At 52.0% G+C, this 13,552-nt stretch overlaps 1 protein-coding gene across 8 annotated transcripts in view; it reads left to right on the plus strand.

The window, feature by feature from the left end:
* EIPR1 (EARP complex and GARP complex interacting protein 1) overlaps nucleotides 1–13,552 on the plus strand; it is a 167,197-nt gene that overhangs the window by 34,076 nt on the left and 119,569 nt on the right. The window lies entirely within an intron of this gene.

The following is a 13,552-nucleotide window of genomic DNA, read 5'->3' on the forward strand; positions in this document are numbered from 1 at the left end:
CCGTGTAAACCAGAACAAATTCTTTGTAGTTTTTGATATGTAGTTTCTAAAATGTTGCCTTCATTTGTCCCACAGGCTGAATGACTTTTTAGATACTTTTAATGCATTCTGTCTATCTTCCCTCTCATACCCTGGCTTCGGAACATTGATGTGTAGGGATTGCATGGCTTGTGTATCAGGACGTCCTGATCTAAAATTCTGCTTTCACCGAGTTCTGTGTATGTTTCCTTTCCCTTTCCCTTTGCTTTTCCCTTTCTTTTCTTTTCTTGACAGAGTCTCGCTCTGTCACCCAGGCTGGAGTGCAGTGATACAATCTGGGCTCACTGCAACCTCTGCCTCCTGGGTTCAAGCAGTTCTCCTGCCTCAGCCTCTCGAGTAGCTGTGATTACAGGTGCACGTCATCATGCCCGGCTAATTTTTATATTTTTAATAGAGACAGGGTTTCACCATGTTGTCCAGGCTGGTCTTGAACTTTTGACCTCAGGTGATGCACCCGCCTCGGCCTCCCAAAGTGCTAGGATTACAGACGTGAGCCACCGTGCCCGGCCCTCCTTCCGCTTTAACTTCACAGCCGCCCCATGTCCGCTCTCTGAGGGCCCTGCCTTCCACTTGGAGGGCAGTGTGGCTTGTGGCTGAGTGTGGCTGTGTGCCTCCCTCCTGCCAGCGGGAGGGTGGGGATCCGAGAGCCTCCTTGTGTTTTGTCTGCTGTCTGTGTCGATTGGTCCAAGCTGACAGTGTCTCAGCAGAAACACATTTCTCAAGAATCTATGGGTCTTCAGTAGGTTTCCTGAGGCTTCACTTCCTCAGATAAGAGCCTACCTGCAGATCTTTTAGAAACGATCTCTTCTCTGCCTTGGTCTCCTGCTAAGACGGCCAAGGGACTGCTCCCTTCACCCTTGACCCTTCACCTTCACCCTTCACCCTTCACTCTCTCTTCTGCCTGAGGATCTGTGAGATGCTTCCTCCGCTTCTTGAGAGGCCCTTCCTAGGCCTGCACTCTGACCTCCTGATCTTCCCGAGGCTTTAACCACATGCAGTGTGGCCCATCCTCAGCCTTTTCTTAGGGGCACACCCTCCTGACAGTCGGGTTATTAGTCCATTCTCGCACTGCTATGAAGAACTACCTGGGACTGAGTAATTTATGAAGAAGTTTAATGGACTCACAGTTCTGCAGGCTTAACAGGAAGCATGACTGGGTGGCCTCAGGAAATGCACAGTCACCGTGGGGGTGACGGGGAAGCCAGGGCCTTCTTCACAAGGCAGCAGGAGAGAGAGAGCAAAGTGGGAAGAGCCACACACCTTCAGACAACTAGATCTTCTGAGAACTTACTGTCACGAGTACAGCAAGGGGGAAATCCACCCCGTGATCCAGTCGCCTCCCACCAGGTTCCTCTCCTGACACGTGGGGATTACAATTCAAGATGAGATTTGGGTGGGGACACAGACCCAGACCATATCAGTTAGGCTTTTCATTTCAGCGCCTTTTCTGGCTGGAGACGCTGGGCTTTTAGTTACTCCACCATCGTATAGCTCTTCCTGCATTTGCCCCCTCCTCCACCCTTGCCCTGTCCCCCCACCAGGAAACCCCCCGAGTGCAGGACCAGCCTCAGCACAACAGGAGCTGCCTCCACGACCCTGCAGGGCACGGCCTTTCTGCCCCCTGGATAGTCCAGGCATGCTCTGCTTTTTCTGTGGCTCCTCAAAAGCCTCCCAGCCTCTACCCACTGCTGGAATCCAGAGCTCCTCCTGCATTTCAGGCATTTATTACCACGGCCAGTGCTTCCATAGTCATTATACACTGCAGAGGAATTCCCACAAACACAGTGGCTTCCAACAGCACATGCCTCTTCAACGGTATGTACTGGCTGTGGCTTCGTAGGGCCCTGGCCTGGGGTCTCCAGGCTGCCATCCAGGCCCCTGCCAGGCTGTGTCAGGGCTCTCACCTCACGTGGCTCCTGGGGTTGTAGGATGCAGGCTTGTTTCCTGGCTGTCTGCTGGGACCACCCTCAGCTGCTCCCAGCTGTAAGTGGGCTTTGAGTTAAACTGCCAAGTTTGTGGCAATTTGTAGGAGCAACAGAAAACTAACACAGTTGCCGAGCAATCTTGGTCTTGTTGGTCGTCCACAGGCATAAGTTGATTGCGTCCTTCAAGTTACCCTGGATCTCATGATTTTCAGTCGTGGCTTCCAGAGACTGACTCTTTCTGCCAGACTTCGAAGGCAGCATGGATCTTCTGTTAAGTATTTCCCTAATCTGTCAGCCTCTTGAGGAAGAAAGACAAAACTGTTCCACAACATTCATGTCTAAGTTCCAAGAATTCTGTTTTATTCCTGCCATAGGCAGAACTGAGATTTACATCCTGCAGGGAAGGCTGTTTTCCAGTGTGAAATGCTGCGAGTTCCTGCTCTGATCAGGAAAGAGCAGCACAGCTACTTGACTCGTGCTTAACCTGGCTCTTCGCCCTTCGAAGCACGTGTGGCTCCGGGTCTCACCTGAATCGGGTCATCTGCAGCAGCGGTCGCGCCCATGGGGCAAGGTGCCAGGCCCTCCGGCTTCAGGTGCCTCCGGACAAGCCTGGAGTCACACACCTAAGCTTGCTCTGCATAACCCAGTGCAGGGAAAACGTTCTAGAGACTTCCTGTGTTTTGCAAACATACTTGTGCTCTGTAGTTTTTGCATTTAGCTCGCCTCTGAATCACTAGGCTTCCACATTTCAATGAATCAAATATGAATTAAATCCAAAAGCACCACAAACTTAGATTAGACGACATTGCTTAAATCGTCACTTCATTGTAACAAATCTCTTTGCAAAGATCAGAGTTGCACTGTATCCTCCTTGTCTTCCAATAGTGTTTTCTCCCATTGTGCTTTTCCCCTGCCGTTGCCTGGGCTGTTGGGAGGCCTCTTGCGGCGTTTACTGTGTGTCTGTTCCTGGTGTGCTGTTTATTGGGATGCGCTTATAGAAAAGCTCCTGTTGCCTGCTGTCCTTGGAGCCCCACACATGTTTTCTTTGTTTCTCCTCTTTTGTAGCCCTTCCTTCTTTTTGTTTCCATTAGTTTGTGTGGTATTTTGGTGAACAGTTGGCTTCTTTTAATGAAGAGACCGAGGGCTTCTGAGACACGCCTTTCGGCGCACACCCTGTGTGGGGCGGGGGCGGGCAGTGTGGGAAGTAGAACCGTAGGTGGAGAGGGCGGGCGGATCACAGGCCAGCTGGCGTGCATTGTTAGGAGCACCCTCCTTCCGGCAGGCGGTTGCCCTCTTCTAAAGTTGCTTTCTGTGTCTTTCTTCACAGGTGTCCTGAAATCCTTTTTCAGGCTTTTTTTTTTTTTTTTGAGATAGAGCCTCGCTCTTGGCTCTTGTCACCCAGTCTGGAGTGCAGTGGCACAATCTTGGCTCACTGCGACCTCCGCCTCCCAGGCTCAAGCAATCCTCCCATCTCAGCCTCTCGAAATAGCTGGGACCACAGGTATGCACTGCCATATCTGGCTGATTTTTAAAAACATTTGTAGTAGAGATGAGGTCTCACTGTGTTGCCCAGGCTGGTCTTGAACTCCTGAGTTCAAGTGATCCGCCCGCTTCCTCCCAAAGCACTGGGATTACAGGTGTGAGCCACTGCACCTGGCCTTCCGTGGATCTTATGGGGAGGAAAGGAGACGGGGCCTCTGGGGAGAGTGTCTAGAAACAATTCATTTGGAGGGCCTCACTCTTCTTTAGGATGTTGCTATTGGTTATTTGTCAGAAGCAACAGTGTTTACATTCTATCTTTATTGCTTCACACTGAATGTCTTCTAATCAGTGAAGTCTGCAGTGTGGTAGAACTCTTGTGCACACAAGCACACGTGCTAGAATGAACATCACAAATATGCAGAAGTAGATGAGCTCGTGACTTATTTTTTTAAATGCAAGCAAGAAACCCTTTCTCTGTACCCTTACTATTCATAAGAAGGGTGGTCAGGAATGGCAGTGTTGAGTTCCCCGTGCACAGCTGAAGGATCTGGCGCTCACAGGCAAAGTCTCCTTGAAGAGTGATGTTCTCTTCACATTGTCTTAGAAAATGATAGAAAATTTGCATGAGGTTAAAGTATCCTAAAAAGTCAAACATTTTCAGATTAAACAATACATCCATATCTCCTAGCTTAAATCTCTATTCATGCAAGGAACAAGTGACAGATTGCCATCGATTACTGATAGAGATTTGTACCTGCTGTTGATCTATTTTCAGTTATCACCTGTGATGATTGTGAAAAGGACATTCTTGGAGTTGGTGAAAGGGGAGTTGTAGCACAATAAACTCATGGAATGTTTTCTGCATAGATGATGAAGATTTAAAAAACAACTTAACTCTCCTTTCTGATAATTTTATAAGAAGAATGCATGTCTATGAAAGCAAAAGGAGTGACTGTGGCCAGGGTAGAAGCTGTCTCGACGGGACTGTACATACTTGGAACAGGAGAGATCTCCACAGTGACTAGTCTGTGGGAGTAGATTGTGGGTCGGATACGGAGGTGGGGACGTGGCAGGTGGCAGGCTGGCCTCCGAGGAGCACGCAGGCCTCCACACACAGCAAATAACAGCACAACCTGCAGGTCTCAGTTGGACCTGGAGCCACAAGAGGCTATGGTGTTGCTGCCTGAAAGAATCCTGGTCACGCAGGGAATTAACATGAGTGATATATTTCTCTTGGGATTTCTCCCTTTGGAGCTGCCAGGTACTTCCAGTCACTTCCCTCCCCAATTTATGTGCATTTCAGAATATGCTACCAGCAGGCCTTGACCTTTCTATGCATCTCATTCCTATATTTAGAACTTGTTTCACCCAAGGTTTTCTTAAGGTTCATTGAGAAAAAAGCATATGTTTCAGATAAACATAAAGAAACCCCAACTTTGCTGCTTTAATTTCTAATGTATGTTTCTGAATTAGGGTACACCATATATGCCTGCCTCTGCTCACACAGTCTTGTAATTGTGTGCCTGCCTCTGCTCACAGTCTTGTGATTGTGTGCCTGCCTCTGCTCACACCGTGTCATGAGTGTACATGTGCCTGGCTCTGCTCACACTGTATCATGTGTGTGGGCCTGCCTCTGCTGACACTATCTCATGAGTTTGCACACGCCTGCTTCTGCTCACACCACCTCATGAGTGTGTGCCTGCCTCTGCTCACACCTTCTCATGAGTGTGCACACGCCTGCTTCTGCTCACACCACCTCATGAGTGTGCCCCTGCCTCTGCTCACACCATCTCGTCAGTGTGTGCCCCTGCCTGTGCTCACACCATCTCATGACTGTACATGTGCCTCCCTCTGCTCACATCATCTCACAAGTGTGTGCCCCTGCCTCTGCTCACACTGTCTCATGAGTATACATGCACCTTTCTCTGCTCACACCATCTCATGAGTGTGTGTCCCTGCCTCTGCTCACACTGTCTTATGAGTATGGGCCCCTGCCTCTGCTCACACCATCTCATGAGTGTATCTGTGTCTGCCTTTGCTCACACTGTCTCATGAGTGTGTGCTCCTGCCTCCGCCCACACTATCTCATGAATGCATACCTGGCTCTGCTCACACTGTCTTGTGAGTGTGCACATACCTACCTCTGCTCTCCGTGTCTCCTGGGTGGGTGTGTCTGCCTTTTCTCACACTGTTTCATGAGTGTGTGCCTGCCTCTGCTCACACCATCCTTGGTGACGCTCTGTGTGGTGGCCTCACAATCAGCAGAGGGCACTAGTGGTCTGGCTTTGTGTCCCCTTTGCTCTGGACCTTCCATTGTCTCCCCTTTCGTGTCTTCGTGACCATGTCCTAACTTGATCGCTTATACTGGTGCAAGCCATTTTTAAAACCTTCATCCACTTCTCTTGCTGCTCTCTAAATCTTTTCACAGACTTTTACACCTTGTTTGAAAAACACGTTTGCAGAGTGAAACTAACTCCTGCATTTAGCTGAGGTTATACGCGTTGAGTGGTGGTCACTCCAGAGCACTTTGTGGGTTTCTGTAGAAAAACAAGAATGGAATTTAATTCCTCACTCCTAAACTTCAGGAATTCACCGAGGGGAACCTTGTCAATACCTAAGGACCTCTGACACAGGGGAGCCCAGGCTGGTGCCTCGAGATCATTAGAGAGTAGTCATGGAACTGTGACCCAGCGGAGCCCAGGCTGGTGCCCCGAGATCATTAGAGCATGGTGGGTGGTCTCTGATCCAGGGAACCCAGGCTGGCGCCCCAAGATCACTGGAGCTTGGTGGGTGGGCTCTGATGCAAGGGATCCCAGGCTGGCACCTGAGATCGTTAGATCGTGGTGGATGGGCTCTGATCCAGGGAACCCAGTCTGGTGCCCCGAGATCATTAGAGCGTGGTGGCTGGACTCTGATCCAAAGAAACCCGGGCTGGTGCCCTGAGATCATTAGAGCATGCTGGGTGGACCTGTGATCCAGGGGAGTGCAGCCTGGTGCCCTGAGATTATTAGAGCACAGTGGGTGGTCTCTGATCCAAGGGAACCCAGGCTGGCGCCCCAAGATCACTGGAGCTTGGTGGGTGGGCTCTGATGCAAGGGATCCCAGGCTGGCACCTGAGATCGTTAGATCGTGGTGGATGGGCTCTGATCCAGGGGAACCCAGGCTGGTGCCCCCAGATCATAAGAGTGTGGTCAGACTCTGATGCAGGGGAGATCATAAGAGTGTGGTCAGACTCTGATGCAGGGGAGATCATAAGAGTGTGGTCAGACTCTGATCCAGGGGAGCCCAGGCTGGTGCCCCGAGATCATTAGAGCATGGTGGGTGGTCTCTGATCCAGGGAACCCAGGCTGACCCCCTAGAGCATTAAATGTGGTGGACCCCACGTGATGAGCAGGCGGTAGGGGTGGCACCCCAGGTGGAAATGGTCCTTAGAGAGGGATGTCTCAGTGTGAGGCAGACTCGTGCTTCTTGCCGAGGTAGTCTCAGTGTGGCGCAGACTCATGTGCTTCCCGCCGAGGTAGTCTCAGTGTGGCGCAGACTCATGTGCTTCCCGCCGAGGTAGTCTCAGTGTGGCGCAGACTCATGTGCTTCCCGCCGAGGTAGTCTCAGTGTGGCGCAGACTCATGTGCTTCCCGCCGAGGTAGTCTCAGTGTGGCGCAGATTCATGTGCTTCCCGCTGAGGTAGTCTGCTATGGCAGGTGTGAACACAGATGTTTGGACCTGGAGGTCTGAGTTTCCGGAACTGGTGCCAACACACCAGGTTCCCACGGCTTCCCAGGTGGCATCCCTCTGCCTTTGTGCCTCTCTGTAGCTCTGGCCCACTCCCCACCCTCTCTCTTGTCTACACATTGGGAGCTCTTTTTTACCCTTAGAAATGGAGGCCAAGGTGGGTGGATTGCTTGAGCCCAGGAGTTCCAGACCAGTCTGGGCAACATGACAAGACTGTGTCTCTACCAAAAAAAAGAAAAATTTAAAAATTAACTGGGTGTGGTGGCAGGTGCCTGTGGGTCCAGCTACTCAGGAGGCTGAGGCGGGAGGAGCACTTGAGTCCAGGAGTCTGAGGCTGCAGTGACCCGTGATAGTGCCACTGCACTCCAGCCTGGTGACAGAGTTAGACCCTATCTCAAAAAGAAAAAAAAAAAATACAGGATAGCTCATCCATGGAGTTTAACGACAAAACAAGTTGAGTATACAGAGATTGAGAATAAAGCCATGGTTACATGGTTAAGGAAGGGGCACTGGGAATTGCAGGTCTGAGGACGCAAAGTAGCAGGTATGTAGGATGGAGAAGGCCAGAGACCTCATTTACAGCGGGGCTATTGTTGATTGTCTTGTATCATATTTGGGATTTTCGCTAAGTGAGTGGATTGTAGCTGCTCTTGCCACAGAAAAAGAGAGCGAGTAGCTGTGTGAGCTGATGGATATGTTAATTCGTTTCACGATAGTGACCTTTTCTCTCTGTACCCCAGCCTCATGTTGCGGACCTTAAGTATAGACAATACCATTTTTTAAAAATGAAAAAGGGCCAGCACATGACTCACACCTGTGATCCCAGCACTGTGGGAGGCCGAGGCGGGCAGATCACTTGAGCTCAGGAGCTCGAGACCAGCCTGGCCAACATGGTGAAACCCCATCTCTACTAAACATACAAGAATTAGCCAGGTGTGATGGTGTGTGCCTGTAGTCCCAGCTATTTGAGAGGCTGAGGCAGGAGAATCAATCGCTTGACCCCAGGAGGCAGTGGTTGCCGTGAGCTGAGATTGCGCCACTGCACTCCAGCCTGGGTGACAGAATGAGACTCTGTCTCAAAAAATAAAAATAAAAGAAAATAAAATAAGATAAAGCAAAATAAAGTAAAGTAGATAAAGTAAATTAAAGTAAAATAAAATAAAGTAATAGAACTATGGCCTCCTAAAAGCCCTGCTCTACCCTAGCGCCCGGGATCCCAGTCCGTCTCCGTGCGCCTGTGTGGCTCTTTCTGCCAGAACACTTGTCTCCCCGTTTCTTGTCTCGCCTGCTGACTGGAAGCCCCTGGCAGGGCTGGACACGGCTGCTTGCCTCTGTGCCGAGTGCCCTGGCCTGCAGAGGCCGCGCAGCTTCAGCTGCTTATCCTGGCACCGTCTTCCTCTGAAACATGACCCCATGTGAGTGATCAGCCATTTTGCTACATCATAGCTACTCAGAACGTAGTGACAGACTGAATCGACTAATTTGAACTATGTTGAAATTATCATCTCAGTGAGATTTAGGACGATATAGTGGATTTTTCTTGGGAACAAGGCTGCTGAGGTGTACTGAATAAATGAGTAGGAGGAAACGTAAGAAAATGACAACTGAGCAGCTAAATTCATCTGGGTCTACGTCCTCAGGGACTGCACTGTCCTGGAAGTGAAGTGTGTGACCTAGAATGGGTTCCTTACCCTTTCTCTGTCTCGCGTCCTCTGTCACACTCTAGACATGAAAACTTAGCACACCCCAGGGAGGCGTTTGGGAATGAGTGAGACCCATCGTCAGACTGCACTGAAAAATTAAAAAGGGAAGCTAAATGTCAAGTGGTTCAGTTATTTACCCAGCCTTTCTTTTACCTCCTTAGGTGGACATGGTGGGAGCAGGGCAGTGGAGGCTGGGGAGGCAGCAGTCTTACAGGGGTACCGGGCAGTAGAGAGGGCACCAGGTTTGGTGGCTGGAAAACCTAGACTTTCTGCTTTTCCCTCTGATGTTTACTGGCTTTCTAATCTTGGACAAGTCAAGTAAACCTCTGGAGCTTTCATCTGTAAAACGGACACAGTTAACTAACACTGCTGTTAAATAATGAGAAAACATGAGGCTGTTGTGAACAGGTTTGTCTCAGACTTGGGTCTATGTACCCTGCAAGGACGGGACTCCAGGGGTGTGTGCAAACAGTCCTGAGCAGTGGGCTCTGAGCATCTGGAGCACACCGTATGCCCATTCCAGTGTACCTTACCCTCAGGAGAGGTGGGCAGTGCTGCAGCCATAGCCTCCTCTGCACTGGGGAGCAGCCACCGCAGGAACCCCCGGCACAGGCAGCAGAGCCCACTGGGAGTATTGGGCCAGCCCAGGAGCCCATCCGCTCTCACGGCTCGCTGACCGAGCCTTCCCTTCCATGATGGGAGCTTCTTAAGCAGGGCACAACACCTCTGGGGCTGGGTGGCAGGGTGCCGGGGTGCCTGAAGCCACAGGATAAGGGTGGTGTGTCTTTCTGTAGTGTCACTTCTGTTTGATTTTAAGTAATGAAAATGTGATTTGTAGCCTCAAATGAATGTGGATATGTTAGGAAGTAGAATGCAAACTGTGTGGTGATCTCTCGAATGAAACATGCGGCTTGCGGAGGGCCCCTTCAGAGAAGGTCCCCAGACCTTGCTGTGCAAACCCTTGGCACTGTATAAAGGATGCTGTCACAGTAGGATGTGCCTTCTCGTTCCTCTGCCGTTGGTGCGGCTCCTTGAAGACAAAGACAGAAGCTCTGTTTTGGGGGTTGAGAGTAGGGAGGGTGGCACAGGGAAGGTTTTGTGCTGAAATAGGCCCCTTTCACTGGGAGGCCCTTGAGTGGGAGAGGGCCCGCCCCAGCTGCTGTCACCACTTCCCTGCCTTGACTTTCCTTTGCCAAATCCAAAGGGCCACAGAGGACAGGATGCTGGTTCTCTCTGAAGACTTTTCACCTTGGCTTTTCGCCTCCTTTTCCCCTTGGCTCCTCCGCAGTGGGAGAATTCCTACTACCTGGAGACGCACCTCCCACTGTGACCCGTGAGAATCAGGCGTGCTCTGCACAGGAGGCCCCACTCTGGGACACCTCTTGGGGCTGCTCGGTGATGCAGGGTGATATTTGGGGTGGTCCTGACCCCCGGCCCTTGCAGGGAGCCCAGGGGTTGGCGTTCTCATCAGCTTTCGTTTTTGGGCTCAGTTGTAGCTTTGTTTCCCTGGGAACGGGATGGGGGCAGTGCTCTAGCAGGTCACTAGGTAGGGTTGCTTGTGATACAGGATAAAGAGACCTGATCAGGCAGTTGTGTCTGGACTTAGGAGTCTGACCCTAACCCCCTGGAGGCTGTACTTTGGCCTTGCTGAGGACAGCGGTCCTGCCAGATCATGGGAACCTGGAAGTGCTGCGTTTCAAGTTGTTACAGCTCCTGTGAGGCCTGAGGCCCTAAAACCAAGGCACCGCTGACCCCAGCCTGATGCGGGTCGGGCCCTTCCCCCGAGGTGCTGGAGGTGCGGCCGTGGCCGCTTCGAAAGTCTGAGCACGTGGGCTGCCTGCACTCCCCGTGGTGTGACCGGGGCCCACGAGGCTGAACCCCGGGGATCTTCCAGCGGGCCTCCCGCCTACTGTGTCATTCCACTGACCAGAGTTGAGGATGTCCTGAGAGACTGATTATTAGAGCGAGGAGTGGTCACGAAATGCTTCACAGACAAGTGGTGCCCTGGGCAGGGTTGGCTTTCAGAAGGTGCTGCCCTGAGTGGGTGGGTGGCCAGGGGCTGCCCTGAGGCACCTGCCCTGAGCCTGAGTTAGCACCGTGGGAGAATGCCCCCAGGACAGACAGCTTCCTGAAGCTGCAGGACCCGTATGTGGCCATGGCTGGGGAGTCCAGCCTGGAGAGCAGCATCCTGAGGAGCAGCAGTGGGCACGTGGAGGGACGCCGCCTAAGCACTGGGCCACTGCCCGGGAGGAGCCGGGAAAGCCCGGTGGGTGCCGGGAACAGCGTAGCCGTGTGTGCTGCTCACCGTGGGCTCTGTGGGTGTCCCTGCAGGGGCCGTTAATCATGTCCCTGGGGCAGCGAGCTGTCATGGGTGGGTCCTGCGCTCCAGGGGCTGGGGACCTGCTCTGGCTTTCACAGTGCCACATGTCTCTCATGCAGTGCCTGGGGAGGAGGTGCTCCTGTCTCTGAGCCTCAGTTTTCTCATGTATGAGATGGGAGGAATTCCGTCTGCCTTGACTACTTTAGACTTTGTCGGGATTCAGAGAAGGCCGTGTGCGTGACATGCTTTTGTTATGTGATTTCTGACGTCATCGTTCTGTCCCGTTGTTGTTTTCACACTGGCGCTGTGAATTCGGTTTTCTCCCACGTCTGGGCCTTGACTCTGAACCTTCCAAGACCGTTCAGCCTCACCCTTGCTGCCTGCCCCAACACAGTAGCAGTGGAGCGCCCCCGCCTCCACTGCTTGCCCGGGCCACGCACTGTGCCGCCTCCGTGCGCAGGTTGGCCCAGCTTGCCCGGGCCACGCACTGTGCCGCCTCCGTGCGCAGGTTGGCCCAGCTTGCCCGGGCCACGCACTGTGCCGCCTCCGTGCGCAGGTTGGCCCAGCTTGCCCGGGCCACGCACTGTGCCGCCTCTGTGCGCAGGTTGGCTCAGCTTGCCCGGGCCACGCACTGTGCCGCCTCCGTGCGCAGGTTGGCTCTTTTAGCCCTGTGATACTCAGCAGCAGACACTGTTGGAAATCCCAGCTTTCCAGATGAGAAAACAGGGTTCACAGAGGTTGCCTGGAGGCCGGATTCAAACCTGGGCCCACCCAGACTCTGCTCTGGGAGTCTTCACGTCTTGCCACCTTAGCTCCCGGACCTTCCCTCACACGGTAATTCTCTGTAAGGGACTTTAAAACTCCTCCTCAGGAGAAGGCTGCTCACGTGGCAGGTTTCATGCAGGCAAATGCTGGCTGAGGGACCACGTCCATCATGGACCCGTGTCCCGACACTACAAGGAGAAATGCAGAATGAAGACCTTGTCACATGCAGGGCTCGGAGGCTCATGCAGGCAAATGCTGGCTGAGGGACCACGTCCATCATGGACCCGTGTCCCGACACTACAAGGAGAAAATGCAGAATGAAGACCTTGTCACATGCAGGGCTCGGAGGAAACTTAAGGAACTCATTACTCTCATCAATGAAGGGGACTAAAAATAGGAACAGATGAAGAGCAGGGATGTCCTCATGGTGTCAGATTTGTCGTGGGAAGCCAGGGATACTGGGGACAGTTCCCCAAACCTTCCAGGCAGATCCCACACCCACATCGCCTTTGGTGTCCCCGCCAGAAGCCTCGTTTCCTGGCTGGGGGGACCACTGGTCTAACCAGGGATTCCACATCTTGAGCCTAAAACTTTTACTTTCTGGTCTTCTGACATGCCTATGTGGAATCATTGCCAATATGGAATGAAATTTTATAGTTTTCATCATTCTGAGAGATTATCCTCTTCAGTGATTAGGTTATTTTTAAAAGAAAAAATTGGAGAGAGGAACTGTAATATAAGATTAGCTTATCTGCCAATTTCTGAATCTCCAGAAAGAGCCAGAGGTTATGAAGACTTGACTGTTCTTGCGTTTTCATCACGTTTGTTGCTCTTAGTTAATATGTCAGCAGTGGCGACAGGGACGCCTTGCATGTACGCTGAGGCATCCCAGCCAGATCACCCACTCGCTTCAGCAGCTGCGGGAGGGTCGGTGCTGATGGGGCCAGGGCCCCGCCTCAAGCTCCCTAATGGGGCCCGGGGACTCTCCATTTTGCTGATGAAGGAACTGGGGCATTGTCAGTGACTTTCTCAAGGCCACATGGGCAGTGTGAGGGCGGATTTGGGATTCTGGCTTTGGGCTCCGCCTCCAGGCTGTGCTGTCTTCACTGTGCCCTGTGGCCGCTCTGTTCAGCCAAAGGCAGATGCGCGTGCGAGGGACTCTTGTCAATGGAATTCATCCCAAGGCTGTTCACCGAGTTAGGGCGTCCACAGTCAGTTCTGGATGAGGAAGACCACGGGATTGCAACTTAGGAGACTGAAGTTTTGCCGTGATTTTGCCAAAAATCAGTACTATAATCTCTGACACTTGAACTTTCTAGGTTCCAATTTTGTCATCTGCAAGAAAGGAAACTTAACCGTGGTTATGGCTAAGACCCTTTTCTGTTTCCTGCTTATTTGCCTTTCTGAAAAAATGTTTGAGCTTCTGTTGTGATTGAGACAAAACAGTAAGTACTCAGGACAGAGAGATGAGAAGACTCGGTCCCAAACTCCAGGCACCCACTGTCTAACGGGACAGACAAGAGAGACACAGCCAGTGTGCCCTGGTCAGTTAGTGCAGTTTCAATGCTGCTTTAGGGTCCGCACCGTGA

The sequence above is a fragment of the Trachypithecus francoisi genome, unplaced genomic scaffold (genome assembly GCF_009764315.1).
Source record: "Trachypithecus francoisi isolate TF-2019V2 unplaced genomic scaffold, Tfra_2.0 Lachesis_group17, whole genome shotgun sequence".
Lineage (NCBI taxonomy): Eukaryota > Metazoa > Chordata > Mammalia > Primates > Cercopithecidae > Trachypithecus > Trachypithecus francoisi.